The 7897-nt window shown below is 40.4% G+C and overlaps 1 pseudogene; it reads right to left on the bottom strand.

Moving 5' to 3' along the window:
- Positions 1 to 2014: 2014 nt before the first annotated feature.
- LOC121766911 lies at positions 2015 to 6049 on the bottom strand (annotated as a pseudogene).
- Positions 6050 to 7897: the final 1848 nt, after the last annotated feature.

Below are 7897 nucleotides of genomic sequence, written 5' to 3' on the forward strand. Positions count from 1 at the left end.
ATGGCGGCTAGCGGACCGGCTAGTCGATTCCCGGCACTAGACAGTTCGCTCGCCGAACCATTGGAGTCGGCTAGCGCCAAATCGTCGAAAAAATCGGCCAGCGGACGCCGATTCTCGGACGCTGGCCGATGCGCTCGCCGATCGGCGGGCGATCGACCAACACTTTTTTTTTACTTTTCGAAACACTATATATACTCGATTTGCACGTCATTTTCATTCGCACCACTTGTTTTAACTAGTTTTCTCTCTCACTTAATTTCTGTACAAGAGCAATAAAGCAAAATGGACAACAACAACGAGGGGTTTCCAGTGACGAGCGGGTCTCAAACTCCCACAAAACCCGTGGGAGGTGGATGGGGTCCGATGGCCGGGTACTACAACATGTACCCTTGGCAGCAGATGATGCCCGAGATGGCAGCTGGGGGTAGTATGCCGGGATGGCAGGGGATGTAGGGTGGGCAGGGGGTACCGGGGATGCAACCCGGGATGCAGATGATGCCGGGGTGGGTAGCCGGGATGCAAATGATGCCGGGGTGGCAGTCGGGGATGTAGCCCGGGATGCAGGGGACGCCGGGGAGGGAGCAATATCTATCGCCCCAGTTTTGATTTTTTGACGGCTTCTTCGTACACATCGACCCCACCGGAGACGCAGTTCACTGGGTGTGAGACTTTCTCCTTAGAGAAGTTGGAGATAGATCTCGAGGATGCGGACACTCCCGTTCAAACGGGGGAGTAGGGCGGGGTCGGGGCGCACCAAAGAAGAAGAAGGGCAAGGGGAAGGGCAAAAGGGTGGTCGGGGAGTCGTCGCAGCCAGCTGATGACGATAGCCTGGCACGGAGGAAGTGGACGGATGTGAAGAACGTCGCGCTGTCCAAGGCTTGGGTGAGTGTTTGCGATGATCCCCTCCATTCAAACAATCAGAGGATCGTCAACTTGTAGGCTAAAATATCAGCATCCTACAAGGCATTTTGCCCGGAGGGGAGGCCACACAGCGGGAGGAGTGCCGGAAGGGATGGGACCGAATCAGGGCTGCTGTCTCCCGATTTTCGGGCTTGTACACCATCGCCCTCTGCATGCAGACCAGTGGCTAAACTGACGAGGACTGCATGAGGATAGCGGAGAAAGCCTTCCCCGTGCCCGGGCTTTATAAGGAGTTCACCTACTGGAACTGCTATGAGGTCCTGATGGACTCCGAGAAGTTTCGGGCAGGTGTCGATGCTGGCTGGCCGAAGAAGCAGCGACTGAACTATGCCGGTGATTACAGCAGCAGCAGTGGCGGTTCCCACGACCTCCCCGATGATGTTTAGGAGTTCTCGTCCCCTCCATCGTTTACTCGCGCACTCGCCCGGTTGGGCAAAGGCCGGCTCAACGGGTAGCGAGGGGGGTCGCCCAGGGGTCCCAAGAGGTCCAGTCGGCATCCCCCCTGTTGGCTCGTCGCCAACCGAGCTCACCTTCTTCGCGCGTCAACAAACGCGGGCTCAGATGCACAAGATCTTAGCTGAATGGAGGGCGGCAACTGACCCGTGGAGAAGAGGTTTCTTCACTCAATGCTCGAGAGTATGCGGGTCGATTTGGATGCCCCCGCGGCATGGTTGGGGGGCTCATACGCGGGCTCAGATGCCACAGAGGTGGGGGTCCCGGATAGCAGCGACGACGACGATGGCGACGGCCACGAGGAGTGAGGCGGAGGCGGGGGCTCGTGTGTGGAAGAGGGGTTTTTTTAAAATTAATGTAATTTTTTTATATTAATTTATATTTTTTTGTAATTAATGTACTTTAATTTTACTATTATTATTGAATTTTCCCGTATCTGTGTCGTAAATTTAATTCGGTATATTTTGTGTGATTGTTAATTATTTCTTTTTTATAATTTTGTTTATTGTTGTTAGCCTATTGCTTGTCCTGATGATGTGGCAGAAGGAGTTTTTAGTGCTGATGAAATGGCAGGAGGAGTTGTGGCTAGCCTATGGCTGGCCTAAGGCTAGCCTAAAACCATTGTGGATGCTCTTATATCCTAAAAAACCTTAAGCCTCTTCTCCACTCTCTTCTTCTTCAACACATCGCCCTCTCCTCCAAACACCGCCGCCATTAACGCATCCTCGAAGTCCTTGCTATCCGGCAATAAATCTGCACAATCCTCCGCCTTCCAATCTCCATTCTCCTTCTCGTTGCCGGATCTGCTCCTCTTCAAACCCTCCGCCGCTGCCGATGTTTAGATTCAACAACACACTGTTATTATTATTATTAGCACTAATCTTCCGATTAATTACGATGTTGCCGCTATTGACGTTCTCTGAAGGGGTTGGCAGCGGAAGCGTGCATGTTCTAACGGATCACATAATTTGATCTATTTAGCAGATTATCTAGACAAAATCTATTCGCGTAATTATCACATGTATCATGCTCATAACTTGAATTAAAACATGTTTTAGCATATAAAATCCCTAAAACATGCTTACTACGGAATTAGCCAATTTACCTCGTTGATTCAATCAAGAATTGTTGATGGCTTGCTCCGTCTCCTCGTGAAGATCTTCAGTACTCGACCTCGGATCTTCTGACTGGTGTCCTGGACTGTATACTGATATTTGTGTGGGCAAATCTCACCAGAATACTAGGACTCGAATAATGAAGACAGAACTCAGCTCACGGAAGAAGTAATTTTCGAACTCTCTCTCTTTAGAGGGGGGGACGAAAATTGGGAGCAATAATAATTGTTCTTTCTGTCTCCTTTATTCTCCTATTTATATTAAGTCGGATATTGGGCCCAGTCAAGGATCTAAGGAAGAATTTGGACATGGCCTCACCCAATTAGTTTTTTACTAATTAAATTGAACCCACAATTTAATATAAGCTTATATTGGAATATTACAAGCAGCCACTATAGAAGTAATATTGCACTGCCTTGCCAAATCTGAAATTACAAGTATTCCGGGTTTCTTTTTATTTGTTTAATTCATTTTCCGCGCTTAAGATAAAAACATCCATTAATTAATTAATGTCTGCTATGGACTTAATTAATTAACTTATTTTATTCTCCAAGAGTGGACTTAGCAAAAACTCTTATTTATTAATCATAGAGTAATTAAACTCCAACTAGCTAGGTTCTGAATAATAAAACCTTGTTTCGAGCTCCGCTTGTGGATGTTATCAAACGAGACTCTCCTCACGCACGATTCAACATAATAGCAATCCTAGCACCGCTAGATAATGATCACCACTACCCAATATACCTGGATCGTTGGGTGACGAAAAACTCGCACCTTTGGTAAGTCAAAGTAGTAGATACTCAATATCGTATGCTCAATGCTAACGTACATTGATTAAGAAATTAATTATCAAGACCTCGTCTTTCAGTAGATAGCATAAAGACGCGTCTTGCTGTTAGATCCATTCAGTGCTATACCACACCAACGTCATCATATTTCAATAAGGCTTAGAAATAATCGGACTGACATTACAACCTTTCACGATAGGTAGTCTAGGTCTATCTGGGTTGTGAAATTCTTATTTTTCTTTGTTCAGAACTGACCGCGTACCTTAAATTGAGCGCAGCCCACAACCGGTCTACTAGAACAAAGACTTAGACTTATGTTATGTCCGCTTATACATTTAAATACGCAATAAACATTGATTAAATGTAAAACATAACAACATTATGACAAAAATAATCTGTTGCATTCATTGGAAAATAATTATTAGAGTTTTACAGTATTCAATCACTCGAAAGGTAATCTTTCGATGTATACTAGAAATCACCTTTCTAGTGATTGAATACTGTAAAACTCTAATAATTATTTTCCAATGAATGCAACAGATTATTTTTATCATAATGTTGTTATGTTTTACATTTAATGGATGTTTATTGCATATTTAAATGTATAAGCGAACATAACATAAGTCTAAGTCTTTGTTCTAGTAGACCGGTTGTGGGCTGCAATCAATTTAAGGTACGCGGTCAGTTCTGAACAAAGAAAAATAAGAATTTCACAACCCAGATAGACCTACACTACCTATCGTGAAAGGTTGGAATGTCAGTCCGATTATTTCTAAGCCTTATTGAAATATGATGACGTTGGTGTGGTATAGCACTGAATGGATCTAACAGCAAGACGAATCATTATGCTATCTACTGAAAGACGAGGTCTTGATAATTAATTTCTTAATCAATGTACCTTAGCATTGAGCATACGATATTGAGTATCTACTACTTTGACTTACCAAAGGTGTGGGGGGTTTTTGTCACCCAACGATCCAGGTATATTGGGTAGTGGTGATCATTATCTAGCGATGCTAGGATTGCTATTATGTTGAATCGTGCTCGAGGAGAGTCTCATTTGATAACATCCACAAGAGGAGCTCGAAATAAGGTTTTATTATTCGGAACCTAGCTAGTTGGAGTTTAATTAGTCTATGATAATAAATAAGAGTTTCTTGCTAAGTCCACTCTTGGAGAATAAAATATGTTAATTAATTAAGTTCATAGCAGACATTAATTAATTAATGGATGTTTCTATCTTAAGCACGAGAAATGAATTAAACAAATAAAAGGAAACCCGGAATACTTGTAATTTCGGATTTAGAAAGGCAGTGCAATATTACTTCCGTAGTGGCTGCTTGTAATATTCCAATATAAGCTTATATTAAATTGTGGGTTCAATTTAATTAGTAAAAAGCTAATTGGGTGAGGCCATGTCCAAATTCTTCCTTAAATCCCTGACTGGGCCCAATATGTGACTTAATATAAATAGGAGAATAAAGGAGACAGAAATAACAATTATTATTGCTCCCAATTTTCATCCCCCCTCTAAAGAGAGAGAGTTCGAAAATTACTTCTTCCGTGAGCTGAGTTCTGTCTTCATTATTCGAGTCCTAGTATTCTTGTGAAGAATACTAGGTCGTAAATTACTTCTTCCGGGACACCAGTCGTAAGATCCGAGGTCGAGTACTAAAGTTCTTCACGAGGAGACGGAGCAAGCCATCATCAATTCTTGATTGAATCAACGAGGTAAATTGGCTAATTCCATAGTAAGCATGTTTTAGGGATTTTATATGCTAAAGCATGTTTTAATTCAAGTTATGAGCATGATACATGTGATAATTACGCGAATAGATTTTGTCTAGATAATCTGCTAAATAGATCAAATTATGTGATCCGTTAGAACATGCACGCTTCCGCTGCCAACCCCTTCAGGCTTCACCCGACGCAGCGTGTCCTTGGTCTCGCTGATTCTGCCCTGCTTCATCAGGCAGATCCCGATATTACACATCTTGTTATTGTCCGGCGCCAGCACAAGCGCACGCCGATACGCTTCCTCCACTTCGATGTAGTTGTAATTGGGGATTTCTGAACCCTAATTTTTATAATTGGTGATTTCTGAACCCTAATTAGATCGTATTTAATTTAATTAAGCGTGTGCGCTTGCCGTTGAAGCGCTGGATTAGGAACAGCTTGCGCCTCAGAAACGCGACTTGGTCGTCCAATCTCCCACATCTCTGCAAATAATTGGGCATTTCTGAATCCTATTTTTGTTCTGGACTAGAGATATCATTCCTCGAGTGTATTGAAATCGGAACAAAAAAAATTTCAGTACACTCGAGGAATGATATCTCTAGTCCAGAACTAAAATAGAAAAAACCCTTATGAATATTGTTACGGACTCAATGTCTCACATTGAGAAAGTTTTCTTGTTTAGCAGGTATCAATAACGAACCTTGTAGAGGTCTAATAAGATGTTGTCGAGGGATTCCTGGGCGTGATCGGAGCAACGGACGCGTAGTGATTTAATAGCTTCAATAGCTTTTTGAGACCTATTTTGCTGCTTCATAACAATGGCCATGTCTTTGATAGCGGCCCAGAACTCTCCCTCTCTGGATCCTTGTCGACAAATTGAACGTTTTTGGCACGGACGTAGGGGGTGTCGCCGACAGGGACCTTGTGGGTGACGTGGAAGGTCTCGGAACGAGCGAGGAGAGGCTTGGCCGGAGACGTGGGAGCTGATTTTGTTGGCCTGAAACCTGGCGGTGCATTCTAGATTTCTTTCATCATATTTTCTTTAATAAAAAGAATGAGCAGCTTTTACACACACTACAAGAGAGAGAGAGAGAGAGGAGATGGTCGGCTTTAGACGGTCTTCTGAAGGAATTTTCAAAATTCCGACCGTTGGAGTTTATCGTTTATGTAAACTAGCTGTTGCGCCCAGATATGAACGGGGAAGGTGAATAAGAAAATTATATACTCAGAAATATAATTTATGTGGAAATTCTTATACAATCATTTTCAATCACAAAAATCGCAAATATCCCAATTCACAATATCTTTTGAAATTTAATAATTTTTCTTGACAATAGATATAATTTAATATAGTTAAAAAATGATTTATCATCTAAAACATGACATTAGAATTTAGGAAAGGACAAATTTATAGTAATTCACAAATAGTTTCATTTTGATTAAAATTGTCCATTGTGGAAAAAGTCTAAAAAATATCAAAAGCATGTGTATTTACATATAACATGTCATATTGATTTACTACCTTTTGCCACATAGATGGTAATATGCCAAATGTACTCTACTTTTAACGGGCTCTGTTTGTTAGGTTAACAATAAAAAAAAGTTCAAATTTCATGTATTTAACAATTAAAGTTTAGGAGAAAATAAAAAAATATTGAAAGTTCATGTATTTATGGATAAATATATATATATATATATATATATATATATATATATATATATATATATATATTAATGCTTACTCAGTTTACATTGGGTTATTTTCCTGTAAATGCATAAAATTTTAACATTTTCTGATTTTTCCTAGCAAACAATTCATGCCAAATTAAAGCTAGTTTGGAGTGCACTTGCCATATTACCATTCATATCCATGTGGATGTTAGGATTGATATTCTAAAAATCATATTTTGAGTATGTTGCATGAAGAGAAAGCTCTTTTTCTACCAACTTCGGGGACTCCCTTGTAGCACAATCTTAGTCATAACGCACGCTTAGTCATAATAGGCAAAATTTTGTTTGAATAAGACTATTTTATTTGAATTTATAGCTTTACCATCCTTTATCTTTGTTGAAATTGAATTGACAGGGCTGTCAACTGTGTTACTATTACTATATTTCAATGACATAAAATTAGGATAGAGATTTGCATAAATATGGGGAATCGGATGATGAATGATAAGTAAGCCCACGTTCCACTAACTCGATCCAATTACATTTTATTACTCCCTCCGTCTTAAGTTACTTAAGGCAATTATCTTTTTGGCTAAAAACAAAACATCTAAACTCACATACTTTATTCTTTCTTTTACTTTACTCCTTCCCTTACTTTATTCTCTCATCTACTTTATTTAACTCACTAAAGTAACATGGGACGAAAGGATTATAAAATAAAATTAATACTCACTTTGTTACACTCTAAGTGATACATTTTCCTTTTATGATGTCTGACTATAAATGACACATTTTTAAATATAGAAAAATCACTCTATCTGTAATAGCTATATTACTCCCTCCGTCTCATAATAGATGACACACTTGGGCAATGGCACGGGATTTTAGGAGATGTTATTTTGTGTGTTGAGTGGAGAGAGAAAATATTATATTTATATTAATGTGAGAGAAAACTTTTTCCAAAAAGAGAAATGTGACATCTTTTGTGGGACAACCTAAAAAGGAAAGTGTGACATCTATTATGGGACAGAGGGAGTATTAACTTTATGCCGGGTAAGAGCTTAGCAAAATTGTCACATTCATTTTATCTCTACATGCATTTTATTTAACTGAATGAATGCCGATATGCATGTGTGAGTTGGCCAAACGGTAGAGAGGTTAATACCTGAGGCCAAGTTCAAGTTTAGTAATTACATAGGTAGTAAAAGTGCA

This window comes from Salvia splendens, chromosome 15 (genome assembly GCF_004379255.2).
Source record: "Salvia splendens isolate huo1 chromosome 15, SspV2, whole genome shotgun sequence".
Lineage (NCBI taxonomy): Eukaryota > Viridiplantae > Streptophyta > Magnoliopsida > Lamiales > Lamiaceae > Salvia > Salvia splendens.